This window comes from Oncorhynchus nerka, linkage group LG24 (genome assembly GCF_034236695.1).
Source record: "Oncorhynchus nerka isolate Pitt River linkage group LG24, Oner_Uvic_2.0, whole genome shotgun sequence".
In the NCBI taxonomy this organism is placed as follows: Eukaryota; Metazoa; Chordata; class Actinopteri; order Salmoniformes; family Salmonidae; genus Oncorhynchus; species Oncorhynchus nerka.
The window spans coordinates 95,390,734-95,405,539 of NC_088419.1; the positions used below are offsets into that span (position 1 = coordinate 95,390,734).

At 42.8% G+C, this 14,806-nt stretch overlaps 1 pseudogene; it reads left to right on the forward strand.

Annotated features, from left to right (window-relative positions):
* LOC115127803 (histone deacetylase complex subunit SAP130-like) overlaps positions 1–14,806 on the forward strand; it is a 58,635-nt pseudogene that overhangs the window by 33,369 nt on the left and 10,460 nt on the right.

Genomic DNA, 14,806 nt, shown 5'->3' on the forward strand with positions numbered 1-14,806 from the left:
AGGCTGCACTATAGTTACTAAGGCAGGCTGCACTATAGTTACTAAGGCAGGCTGCACTATAGTTACTAAGGCAGGCTGCACTATAGTTACTATAGTTACTAAGACAGGCTGCACTATAGTTCCTAAGGCAGGCTGTACTATAGTTACTAAGGCAGGCTGTACTATAGGTACTAAGGCAGGCTGCACTATAGGTACTAAGGCAGGCTGCACTATAGGTACTAAGGCAGGCTATACTATAGTTACTAAGGCAGGCTGTACTATAGTTACTAAGGCAGGCTGCACTATAGTTACTAAGGCAGGCTGCACTATAGTTACTAAGGCAGGCTGCACTATAGTTACTAAGGCAGGCTGCACTATAGTTACTAAGACAGGCTGCACTATAGTTACTATAGTTACTAAGGCAGGCTGTACTATAGTTACTCAGTGAAGGAAGGCTGCACTATAGTTACTAAGGCAGGCTGTACTATAGTTACTAAGGCAGGCTGCACTATAGTTACTAAGGCAGGCTGTACTATAGTTACTAAAGCAGGCTGTACTATAGTTACTAAGGCAGGCTGCACTATAGTTAGTAAGGCAGGCTGTACTATAGTTACTAAGGCAGGCTGCACTATAGTTACTAAGACAGGCTGCACTATAGTTACTATAGTTACTAAGGCAGGCTGTACTATAGTTACTCAGTGAAGGAAGGCTGCACTATAGTTACTAAGGCAGGCTGTACTATAGTTACTAAGGCAGGCTGTACTATAGTTACTAAGGCAGGCTGCACTATAGTTACTAAGGCAGGCTGTACTATAGTTACTAAAGCAGGCTGTACTATAGTTACTAAGGCAGGCTGCACTATAGTTAGTAAGGCAGGCTGCACTATAGTTAGTAAGGCAGGCTGTACTATAGTTACTAAGGCAGGCTGCACTATAGTTACTAAGGCAGGCTGCACTATAGTTACTAAGGCAGGCTGTACTATAGTTACTAAGGCAGGCTATACTATAGTTACTAAGGCAGGCTATACTATAGTTACTAAGGCAGGCTGCACTATAGTTACTAAGGCAGGCTGCACTATAGTTACTAAGGCAGGCTGCACTATAGTTACTAAGGCAGGCTGCACTATAGTTACTAAGACAGGCTATACTATAGTTACTAAGGCAGGCTGCACTATAGTTACTAAGGCAGGCTGCACTATAGTTACTAAGGCAGGCTGCACTATAGTTACTAAGACAGGCTGCACTATAGTTACTATAGTTACTAAGACAGGCTGCACTATAGTTACTATAGTTACTAAGGCAGGCTGTACTATAGTTACTCAGTGAAGGAAGGCTGCACTATAGTTACTAAGGCAGGCTGTACTATAGTTACTAAGGCAGGCTGCACTATAGTTACTATAGTTACTAAGGCAGGCTGTACTATAGTTACTCAGTGAAGGAAGGCTGCACTATAGTTACTAAGGCAGGCTGTACTATAGTTACTAAGGCAGGCTGTACTATAGTTACTAAGGCAGGCTGCACTATAGTTACTAAGGCAGGCTGCACTATAGTTACTAAGGCAGGCTGCACTATAGTTACTAAGGCAGGCTGCACTATAGTTACTAAGGCAGGCTGCACTATAGTTACTATAGTTACTAAGACAGGCTGCACTATAGTTCCTAAGGCAGGCTGTACTATAGTTACTAAGGCAGGCTGTACTATAGGTACTAAGGCAGGCTGCACTATAGGTACTAAGGCAGGCTGCACTATAGGTACTAAGGCAGGCTATACTATAGTTACTAAGGCAGGCTGTACTATAGTTACTAAGGCAGGCTGCACTATAGTTACTAAGGCAGGCTGCACTATAGTTACTAAGGCAGGCTGCACTATAGTTACTAAGGCAGGCTGCACTATAGTTACTAAGACAGGCTGCACTATAGTTACTATAGTTACTAAGGCAGGCTGTACTATAGTTACTCAGTGAAGGAAGGCTGCACTATAGTTACTAAGGCAGGCTGTACTATAGTTACTAAGGCAGGCTGCACTATAGTTACTAAGGCAGGCTGTACTATAGTTACTAAAGCAGGCTGTACTATAGTTACTAAGGCAGGCTGCACTATAGTTAGTAAGGCAGGCTGTACTATAGTTACTAAGGCAGGCTGCACTATAGTTACTAAGACAGGCTGCACTATAGTTACTATAGTTACTAAGGCAGGCTGTACTATAGTTACTCAGTGAAGGAAGGCTGCACTATAGTTACTAAGGCAGGCTGTACTATAGTTACTAAGGCAGGCTGTACTATAGTTACTAAGGCAGGCTGCACTATAGTTACTAAGGCAGGCTGTACTATAGTTACTAAAGCAGGCTGTACTATAGTTACTAAGGCAGGCTGCACTATAGTTAGTAAGGCAGGCTGTACTATAGTTACTAAGGCAGGCTGCACTATAGTTACTAAGACAGGCTGCACTATAGTTAGTAAGGCAGGCTGTACTATAGTTACTAAGGCAGGCTGCACTATAGTTACTAAGACAGGCTTACTATAGTTAGTAAGGCAGGCTGTACTATAGTTACTAAGGCAGGCTGCACTATAGTTAGTAAGGCAGGCTGCACTATAGTTAGTAAGGCAGGCTGTACTATAGTTACTAAGGCAGGCTGCACTATAGTTAGTAAGGCAGGCTGTACTATAGTTTGTAAGGCAGGCTGTACTATAGTTAGTAAGGCAGGCTATACTATAGTTACTAATGCAGGCTGCACTATAGTTAGTAAGGCAGGCTGTACTATAGTTAGTAAGGCAGGCTGTACTATAGTTAGTAAGGCAGGCTATACTATAGTTACTAAGGCAGGCTGCACTATAGTTAGTAAGGCAGGCTGTACTATAGTTACTAAGGCAGGCTGTACTATAGTTACTAAGGCAGGCTGTACTATAGTTACTAAGGCAGGCTGTACTATAGTTACTAAGGCAGGCTGCACTATAGTTACTAAGGCAGGCTGCACTATAGTTACTAAGGCAGGCTGTACTATAGTTACTAAGGCAGGCTGTACTATAGTTACTAAGGCAGGCTGTACTATAGTTACTAAGGCAGGCTGCACTATAGTTACTAAGGCAGGCTGTACTATAGTTACTAAGGCAGGCTGCACTATAGTTACTAAGGCAGGCTGCACTATAGTTACTAAGGCAGGCTGCACTATAGTTACTAAGGCAGGCTGCACTATAGTTACTAAGGCAGGCTGCACTATAGTTACTAAGGCAGGCTGTACTATAGTTACTAAGGCAGGCTGCACTATAGTTACTAAGGCGGGCTGCACTATAGTTACTAAGACGGGCTGCACTATAGTTACTAAGGCGGGCTGCACTATAGTTACTAAGGCAGGCTGCACTATAGTTAGTAAGGCAGGCTGCACTATAGTTAGTAAGGCGGGCTGTACTATAGTTACTAAGGCGGGCTGCACTATAGTTACTAAGGCAGGCTGCACTATAGTTACTAAGGCAGGCTGCACTATAGTTACTAAGGCAGGCTGTACTATAGTTACTAAGGCAGGCTGCACTATAGTTAGTAAGGCAGGCTGTACTATAGTTACTAAGGCAGGCTGCACTATAGTTACTAAGGCGGGCTGCACTATAATTACTAAGGCAGGCTGCACTATAGTTACTAAGACAGGCTGCACTATAGTTAGTAAGGCAGGCTGTACTATAGTTACTAAGGCAGGCTGCACTATAGTTACTAAGACAGGCTGCACTATAGTTAGTAAGGCAGGCTGTACTATAGTTACTAAGGCAGGCTGCACTATAGTTAGTAAGGCAGGCTGCACTATAGTTAGTAAGGCAGGCTGTACTATAGTTACTAAGGCAGGCTGCACTATAGTTAGTAAGGCAGGCTGTACTATAGTTAGTAAGGCAGGCTGCACTATAGTTAGTAAGGCAGGCTGTACTATAGTTACTAAGACAGGCTGCACTATAGTTACTAAGGCAGGCTGTACTATAGTTACTAAGGCAGGCTGCACTATAGTTAGTAAGGCAGGCTGTACTATAGTTACTAAGGCAGGCTATACTATAGTTACTAAGGCAGGCTGCACTATAGTTACTAAGGCAGGCTGCACTATAGTTAGTAAGGCAGGCTGTACTATAGTTACTAAGGCAGGCTGTACTATAGTTACTAAGGCAGGCTGCACTATAGTTAGTAAGGCAGGCTGCACTATAGTTACTAAGGCAGGCTGCACTATAGTTAGTAAGGCAGGCTGTACTATAGTTACTAAGGCAGGCTGTACTATAGTTACTAAGGCAGGCTGCACTATAGTTACTAAGGCAGGCTGCACTATAGTTACTAAGGCAGGCTGCACTATAGTTAGTAAGGCAGGCTGCACTATAGTTAGTAAGGCAGGCTGCACTATAGTTAGTAAGGCAGGCTGCACTATAGTTAGTAAGGCAGGCTGTACTATAGTTAGTAAGGCAGGCTGTACTATAGTTACTAAGGCAGGCTGTACTATAGTTAGTAAGGCAGGCTGTACTATAGTTACTAAGGCAGGCTGTACTATAGTTACTAAGGCAGGCTGTACTATAGTTAGTAAGGCAGGCTGTACTATAGTTAGTAAGGCAGGCTGTACTATAGTTACTAAGGCAGGCTGTACTATAGTTACTAAGGCAGGCTGTACTATAGTTACTAAGGCAGGCTGCACTATAGTTACTAAGGCAGGCTGCACTATAGTTAGTAAGGCAGGCTATACTATAGTTAGTAAGGCAGGCTGTACTATAGTTACTAAGGCAGGCTGTACTATAGTTACTAAGGCAGGCTGTACTATAGTTACTAAGGCAGGCTGTACTATAGTTACTAAGGCAGGCTGTACTATAGTTAGTAAGACAGGCTGTACTATAGTTAGTAAGACAGGCTGTACTATAGTTAGTAAGACAGGCTGTACTATAGTTACTAAGGCAGGCTGTACTATAGTTAGTAAGGCAGGCTGTACTATAGTTACTAAGGCAGGCTGCACTATAGTTACTAAGGCAGGCTGCACTATAGTTAGTAAGGCAGGTTGTACTATAGTTAGTAAGGCAGGCTGTACTATAGTTACTAAGGCAGGCTGTACTATAGTTAGTAAGGCAGGCTGTACTATAGTTAGTAAGGCAGGCTGTACTATAGTTACTAAGGCAGGCTGCACTATAGTTAGTAAGGCAGGCTGCACTATAGTTAGTAAGGCAGGCTGCACTACAGTTACTAAGGCAGGCTGTACTATAGTTACTAAGGCAGGCTGTACTATAGTTACTAAGGCAGGCTGCACTATAGTTAGTAAGGCAGGCTGTACTATAGTTAGTAAGGCAGGCTGTACTATAGTTAGTAAGGCAGGCTGCACTATAGTTAGTAAGGCAGGCTGTACTATAGTTACTAAGGCAGGCTGTACTATAGTTACTAAGGCAGGCTGTACTATAGTTACTAAGGCAGGCTGTACTATAGTTAGTAAGGCAGGCTGTACTATAGTTAGTAAGGCAGGCTGTACTATAGTTACTAAGGCAGGCTGCACTATAGTTACTAAGGCAGGCTGCACTATAGTTACTAAGGCAGGCTGTACTATAGTTACTAAGGCAGGCTGTACTATAGTTACTAAGGCAGGCTGTACTATAGTTACTAAGGCAGGCTGTACTATAGTTACTAAGGCAGGCTGTACTATAGTTACTAAGGCAGGCTGTACTATAGTTACTAAGACAGGCTGTACTATAGTTAGTAAGGCAGGCTGCACTATAATTACTAAGGCAGGCTGTACTATAGTTACTAAGGCAGGCTGTACTATAGTTACTAAGACAGGCTGCACTATAGTTAGTAAGGCAGGCTGTACTATAGTTACTAAGGCAGGCTGCACTATAGTTACTAAGGCAGGCTGTACTATAGTTACTAAGACAGGCTGTACTATAGTTACTAAGGCAGGCTGTACTATAGTTAGTAAGGCAGGCTGCACTATAGTTAGTAAGGCAGGCTGTACTATAGTTACTAAGACAGGCTGCACTATAGTTACTAAGGCAGGCTGTACTATAGTTACTAAGGCAGGCTGCACTATAGTTAGTAAGGCAGGCTGTACTATAGTTACTAAGGCAGGCTATACTATAGTTACTAAGGCAGGCTGCACTATAGTTACTAAGGCAGGCTGCACTATAGTTAGTAAGGCAGGCTGTACTATAGTTACTAAGGCAGGCTGTACTATAGTTACTAAGGCAGGCTGCACTATAGTTAGTAAGGCAGGCTGCACTATAGTTACTAAGGCAGGCTGCACTATAGTTAGTAAGGCAGGCTGTACTATAGTTACTAAGGCAGGCTGTACTATAGTTACTAAGGCAGGCTGCACTATAGTTACTAAGGCAGGCTGCACTATAGTTACTAAGGCAGGCTGCACTATAGTTAGTAAGGCAGGCTGCACTATAGTTAGTAAGGCAGGCTGCACTATAGTTAGTAAGGCAGGCTGCACTATAGTTAGTAAGGCAGGCTGTACTATAGTTAGTAAGGCAGGCTGTACTATAGTTACTAAGGCAGGCTGTACTATAGTTAGTAAGGCAGGCTGTACTATAGTTACTAAGGCAGGCTGTACTATAGTTACTAAGGCAGGCTGTACTATAGTTAGTAAGGCAGGCTGTACTATAGTTAGTAAGGCAGGCTGTACTATAGTTACTAAGGCAGGCTGTACTATAGTTACTAAGGCAGGCTGTACTATAGTTACTAAGGCAGGCTGCACTATAGTTACTAAGGCAGGCTGCACTATAGTTAGTAAGGCAGGCTATACTATAGTTAGTAAGGCAGGCTGTACTATAGTTACTAAGGCAGGCTGTACTATAGTTACTAAGGCAGGCTGTACTATAGTTACTAAGGCAGGCTGTACTATAGTTACTAAGGCAGGCTGTACTATAGTTAGTAAGACAGGCTGTACTATAGTTAGTAAGACAGGCTGTACTATAGTTAGTAAGACAGGCTGTACTATAGTTACTAAGGCAGGCTGTACTATAGTTAGTAAGGCAGGCTGTACTATAGTTACTAAGGCAGGCTGCACTATAGTTACTAAGGCAGGCTGCACTATAGTTAGTAAGGCAGGTTGTACTATAGTTAGTAAGGCAGGCTGTACTATAGTTACTAAGGCAGGCTGTACTATAGTTAGTAAGGCAGGCTGTACTATAGTTAGTAAGGCAGGCTGTACTATAGTTACTAAGGCAGGCTGCACTATAGTTAGTAAGGCAGGCTGCACTATAGTTAGTAAGGCAGGCTGCACTACAGTTACTAAGGCAGGCTGTACTATAGTTACTAAGGCAGGCTGTACTATAGTTACTAAGGCAGGCTGCACTATAGTTAGTAAGGCAGGCTGTACTATAGTTAGTAAGGCAGGCTGTACTATAGTTAGTAAGGCAGGCTGTACTATAGTTAGTAAGGCAGGCTGTACTATAGTTACTAAGGCAGGCTGTACTATAGTTACTAAGGCAGGCTGTACTATAGTTACTAAGGCAGGCTGTACTATAGTTAGTAAGGCAGGCTGTACTATAGTTAGTAAGGCAGGCTGTACTATAGTTACTAAGGCAGGCTGCACTATAGTTACTAAGGCAGGCTGCACTATAGTTACTAAGGCAGGCTGTACTATAGTTACTAAGGCAGGCTGTACTATAGTTACTAAGGCAGGCTGTACTATAGTTACTAAGGCAGGCTGTACTATAGTTACTAAGGCAGGCTGTACTATAGTTACTAAGGCAGGCTGTACTATAGTTACTAAGACAGGCTGTACTATAGTTAGTAAGGCAGGCTGCACTATAATTACTAAGGCAGGCTGTACTATAGTTACTAAGGCAGGCTGTACTATAGTTACTAAGACAGGCTGCACTATAGTTAGTAAGGCAGGCTGTACTATAGTTACTAAGGCAGGCTGCACTATAGTTACTAAGGCAGGCTGTACTATAGTTACTAAGACAGGCTGTACTATAGTTACTAAGGCAGGCTGTACTATAGTTACTAAGGCAGGCTGTACTATAGTTACTAAGGCAGGCTGTACTATAGTTACTATAGTTACTAAGGCAGGCTGTACTATAGTTACTAAGGCAGGCTGTACTATAGTTACTAAGGCAGGCTGTACTATAGTTACTAAGGCAAGCTGCACTATAGTTACTAAGGCAGGCTGCACTATAGTTACTATAGTTACTAAGGCAGGCTGTACTATAGTTACTATAGTTACTAAGGCAGGCTATACTATAGTTACTAAGGCAGGTTTTACTATAGTTACTAAGGCAGGCTATACTATAGTTACTAAGGCAGGCTGCACTATAGTTACTAAGGCAGGCTGCACTATAGTTACTAAGGCAGGCTGCACTATAGTTACTATAGTTACTAAGGCAGGCTGTACTATAGTTACTATAGTTACTAAGGCAGGCTATACGTCTGAGTTTACCCAGATTATCAAGATGAAATAACAATAGCCTACACTTGATACGGCTATAATATCAGTTTATAAAAGGCTAATATAACTGATATCTTGAGTGTTCTTATGGACAAGTGAAACAGCCCTACCAATGTGTAAATCATTCTGCAGCATTGACAACAAAAAAATTCTAGGCCTGTTTTGAATTTTTTTTTAATGAGATTGTTTTTGGCTTTTGTTACAATTTTAAATAAGAATGACATTATGCACCAAATTATGCACCAAATTATACTGTATATTAAATTCTCCCCCCCCCTCTCTAAGAAAACAAAAATACACAATGCTATCATATATTATATAATATTTATTTATTTATTTTGCTCCTTTGCACCCCATTATTTTTATTTCTACCTTGCACATTCTTCCATTGCAAATCTACCATTCCAGTGTTTTACTTGCTATATTGTATTTACTTCGCCACTATGGCCTTTTTTTGCCTTTACCTCCCTTATCTCACCTCATTTGCTCACATCGTATATAGACTTGTTTCTACTGTATTATTGACTGTATGTTTTGTTTATTCCATGTGTAACTCTGTGTCGTTGTATGTGTCGAACTGCTTTGCTTTATCTTGGCCAGGTCGCAATTGTAAATGAGAACTTGTTCTCAACTTGCCTACCTGGTTAAATAAAGGTGTTCTCAACTTGCCTACCTGGTTAAATAAAGGTGTTCTCAACTTGCCTACCTGGTTAAATAAAGGTGTTCTCAACTTGCCTACCTGGTTAAATAAAGGTGAAATAAAATAATAAATAGAAATAGAAATGACTGGACGATGTGTCATTCTAGACATCGCCAAAGCTTAATGTGAGGATTCCAGGAAAGATTCATTGTGAAAGCTCCCCAGTCCCATCTATCTTTCTTAAACAAGGAAATAAAACTGGTTGGACATGCCTGTACTGTGATTTACGTCTGTCCCCCCCCTCTCCTCTCCTCTCCTCAGTGCCCCAGCCCTCGGCGAACTCAGGCCTCATCACCCAGCCCCGCCAGGCCGGGTCCCCCCACGGGACCCCCTCCTCAGGGGACCTGGTTCCTGGTGCCTCCCCCAGGAAGAAGCCCCGCAAACAGCAGCACGTCATTTGCACAGCAGACACTGAAATGGTGGAGACCAACAGTACAGATGAGGACAGGGCTATGGGCCACAGGCCCCTGGGCAGCAGGGCTAGGAGGAGAGAGTCCCCTCCTAGAGAGTATGTGGGTGGGTGGATACCACTAAACCATGCACAGTTGTACTCACCACGGTGGGGTCAATTCCATTTCAGTTCAGTCAAATCAGGAAGTCAAGTGAAATTCCAAGTTGTATCAATTCTGATACTAGTGCTTTGCTGTGATTGGTCTCAGATGAGGAAGGGGTGCGTTACGTCCCTGTCAGGCCGCGCCCACCTGTCACTCTGCTGCGTCACTATAGGAACCCCTGGAAGGCAGCCTATCACCACTTCCAGAGGTACAGCGACATCCGGATCAAAGGTCAGTATTGGTCCAATCAGAACGCTGAACAAAAAAACTTGTGCTCTTTAAAAAAAAAAATTCTCAGAACGTCCTTTTTTTCTACATTTTATGAAGAGAGTTCTGACTAGCGGACATAGTGTATTTTATTAAATATGTTCTGGAATGCATATAAGGTGTTATAAGCATGTGTGAGCCTTTATAATGTGTTATTATGAGGCTTCTAATATTATGTCACTCTGAGTATGTTACTATTAAGTTATTTTCATTACTGATTTAGAACTCTGGTTGTCTACGTCAGAGGATAAGTTGTTTTTATAAGCATGTATAAGCTTTTAGGTCCTGCTTTAAATGACGTTCAGCTTATAAAGGCTTCATAAGCACTACATAAATGTGTTACAAAAGCATCCGTAACCGTACGTCATGCTTTATAAAGGGTTCATTAAATGTGGCATAACTGCGTGATGCGATCACCAATGTCAAATGTGACGTAAACCACTATGTCAACTGTGATATAATCGTGTTGCTTTATAAAGGGTGAGGTGTTGTGCTGAAGGACGGCACACTCTTTAAGAGTCTAACATACTCTCTCTCTCTCTCTCTGAGTGACTCTAACATCTAACATGTCATGCTTTATAAAGGGTGACGTGTTGTGCTGAAGGACGGCACACTCTTTAAGAGTCTAACATACCTCTCTCTCTCTCTCTCTCTCTCTCTGAGTGACTCTAACATCTAACATGTCATGCTTTATAAAGGGTGACGTGTTGTGCTGAAGGACGGCACACTCTTTAACGTAAAGTGATGTTAGTCACATTACAGCTCCTCTCGTTCCCAGACACTTCCACCCAAGTGGAAGGTCTGATGGACCCAACACATGAAACCTGGCCTTTATTAGTTACTAGTTAGTTAGTATTAGTTAGTATGAGTTACTAGTTAGTATTAGTTATTAGTTAGTATTAGTTAGTATTAGTTACTAGTTAGTCAGTATTAGTTAGTATTAGTTAGTATTAGTTACTAGTTAGTATTAGTTACTAGTTAGTGAGTATTCGTTAGTATTAGTTACTAGTTAGTCAGTATTAGTTAGTATTAGTTAGTATTAGTTACTAGTTAGTTAGTATTAGTTACTAGTTAGTTGGTATTAGTTAGTATTAGTTAGTATTAGTTAGCATTAGTTACTAGGTAGTTACTAGTTAGTTAGTATTTGTTAGTATTAGTTAGTATTAGTTACTAGTTAGTTAGTATTAGTTACTAGTTAGTTAGTATTAGTTAGTATTAGTTACTAGTTAGTTAGTATTAGTTAGTATTAGTTAGTATTAGTTTTGTGGAAATGCGCAAGAGTTTAGCAAAGATTCAGACTTTTTGACTGTGTTAACTAGTGCCTGACAAATCCTTTACTCAGTAAAGGTCACTCCTATACAATTCTATGGTTACTCCCATTAAGGCCACTTCTGATTGGTTGATATTCCAGGCTTATACACTGAGTATTACAAAACACGACATATGCTGGCCAGGTGAAAGCTATGATCGCCTATTGATGTAACTTATTAAATCTACTTCAATCAGTGTAGATGAAGGGGAGGAGATGGGTTAAAGAAGGATTTTTAAGCCTCGAGATGGAAGTGTCTTTGAACGGGGTATGTTAGTGGGAGCCAGGTGCAGAAACACCTTGATGAAAGCCCCCAAACTAAAGAAACACCTTGATGAAAGCCCCCAACCTAAAACGCTTACCGTGATGAAAGCCCCCAATCTAAAGAAACACCTTGATGAAAGCCCCCAACCTAAAACGCGTACCTTGATGAAAGCCCCCAACCTAAAACGCTTACCTTGATGAAAGCCCCCAACCTAAAACGCTTACCGTGATGAAAGCCCCCAATCTAAAGAAACACCTTGATGAAAGCCCCCAACCTAAAACGCTTACCTTGATGAAAGCCCCCAACCTAAAACGCTTACCTTGATGAAAGCCCCCAACCTAAAACGCTTACCGTGATGAAAGCCCCCAATCTAAAGAAACACCTTGATGAAAGCCCCCAACCTAAAACGCTTACCGTGATGAAAGCCCCCAATCTAAAGAAACACCTTGATGAAAGCCCCCAACCTAAAACGCTTACCTTGATGAAAGCCCCAACCTAAAACGCTTACCGTGATGAAAGCCCCCAATCTAAAGAAACACCTTGATGAAAGCCCCCAACCTAAAACGCTTACCGTGATGAAAGCCCCCAATCTAAAGAAACACCTTGATGAAAGCCCCCAACCTAAAACGCTTACCGTGATGAAAGCCCTCAACCTAAAACACTTCCCTTGATGAAAGCCCCCAACCTAAAGAAACACCGTGATGAAACTATCTATACCACACGGCGCTGGACCCAGTCAGGTCTTTAACTATCTATACCACACGGTGCTGGACCCAGTCAGGTCTTTAACTATCTATACCACACGGTGCTGGACCCAGTCAGGTCTTTAACTATCTATACCACACGGTGCTGGACCCAGTCAGGTCTTTAACTATCTATACCACACGGTGCTGGACCCAGTCAGGTCTTTAACACGTCCACTCCCCCTGCTGAAAGATCAGCCATGTTGGCAACATTGTAACAGGTTGTAATCAAGCTCTGGTGTCCAGCATGGTACCAGAAGAGCAATACCTGGTGCAGTAGTCTCAGGGTACTGTAGGACCGCTCCAAATAATCTGGGTTCTGTACACTCCTCTCAGAGCAGCCTACAGGGTGTGCTGCAGTAGAAGTATTGTAAAGGAATACTCAGTAGGCTCAGTAGAATGTATATATTTTGTCATTTCATACGAGGCTCTGAGTAATAGTACTGCTGGCCCGTTCCATTGGCGGCCACAATGCCAGTCACTCTCAATGAAGTAAAAACAGGCCTCAACAACGGGTTTGTTGTTGTTGCTGCTGTGCACGACTGCGCTTTAGAGTTATCCTGCAGCACAGCATTGTGGGGGGGGAGTTGAGGTCAGGATTAACATGGACTATTCACCCAGGAGGGAAAGAAGTCCTAGAAATATTTTAGATTTTAATATAATTATATTCAATTTAGCGGACTGTTTTATCCAAAGCGACTTAGTCATGTGTGAATCCATTTTTACGTATATGGGTGTTCCTGGGAATTGAACCCTCTGTCCTGGCGTTTCAACGCCCTATCAAAATGCTTTGTGAAGCCTCCATTTAATATGATTTATAGGGTCTTTATTTAAGTAGTGCTTATGTCACCCTTTTATAAAGCACAAGGTTATGTCACATTTCTAAACCATGACGTACGGTTATAGGTAATGTAGTCATGTCGTGTTTACGAAGCCTTCGTAAGCTGCACGTCATTTTATTTGTATTTTTTTTTTACGGGGTCAGCGTAATCATGTCTTCTGTTACGTGTCTGTTCCTACAGAGGAGAAGGAGTCGTTACAGGAAGTGGCCAATCAGAGAGGAGTAGCACGGCGAGCTCAGGGATGGAAGATGCACTTGTGTGTTGCTCAGCTCATGCAGCTGGTGAGTGCCGTTGGCGATACATCTCTCAGTTCTCTTTTGCAGCCACCAGAGGACATTTTAATTAGTGATAAAATAGTGAAATGTGTATTTCATATTTTTGGAAGCTTGTATTATGCAGTACTTATGTCAATGTTCCTTTAATGTCTGGTTGAAACCCTTAAGCCCTGACCCTGACCTCTAACCCTGTTCTGACCCCTAGTCGAAACTGGAGCATGATGTATATAGCATACTGACGTCCCTCCAGGCCGATCTGTAACCTCTGACCCCTAGTCGAACCTGGAGCATGATGTAGACCGAACAAAAATATAAAACGCAACATGCAACAATTTCAAAGATTTTAGTGAGTTACAGTTTATATGAGAAAATATATATTTTTTAAAATAAATTCATCTTGTCCTCATCTATGGATTTCACGTGACTGGGAATACAGATATGCATCTCTGCCTCAGGATCTTGTCACAGTGTATCATGGGGCGGCAGGGTAGCCTAGTGGTTAGAGCGATGGGCCAGTAACTGAAAGGTTGCAAGCTCAAATCCCCGAGCTGACAAGGTAAAAATCTGTCGTTCTGCCCCTGAACAAGTCAGTTAACCCACTGTTCCTAGGCCGTCATTGAAAATAAGAATTTGTTCTTAACTGACTTGCCTAGTTAAATATATGTTAAATAAAAAATAAATCTGTGCATTTAAATTGCCGTTGATAAAATGCAATTGTATTCGTTTGTCCGTAGCTTATGCCTGCCCGTACCATAACCCCACCTCCACCATGGGGCTCTCTGTCCATACCATAACCCCACCTCCACCATGGGGCCCTCTGTTCATACCATAACCCCACCTCCACCATGGGGCCCTCTGTTCATACCATAACCCCACCTCCACCATGGGGCCCTCTGGCCATACCATAACCCCACCTCCACCATGGGGCTCTCTGTCCATACCATAACCCCACCTCCACCATGGGGCCCTCTGTTCATACCATAACCCCACCTCCACCATGGGGCCCTCTGTTCATACCATAACCCCACCTCCACCATGGGGCCCTCTGTCCATACCATAACCCCACCTCCACCATGGGGCCCTCTGTCCATACCATAACCCCACCTCCACCATGGGGCACTCTGTCCATACCATAACCCCACCTCCACCATGGGGCTCTCTGTCCATACCATAACCCCACCTCCACCATGGGGACCTCTGTACATATCATAACCCCACCTCCACCATGGGGCCCTCTGTCCATACCATAACCCCACCTCCACCATGGGGCTCTCTGTCCATACCATAACCCCACCTCCACCATGGGGCCCTCTGTCCATACCATAACCCCACCTCCACCATGGGGCTCTCTGTCCATACCATAACCCCACCTCCACCATGGGGCTCTCTGTCCATACCATAACCCCACCTCCACCATGGGGCCCTCTGTCCATTTTTTATTTATTTTTTATTTCACCTTTATTTAACCAGGTAGGCAAGTTG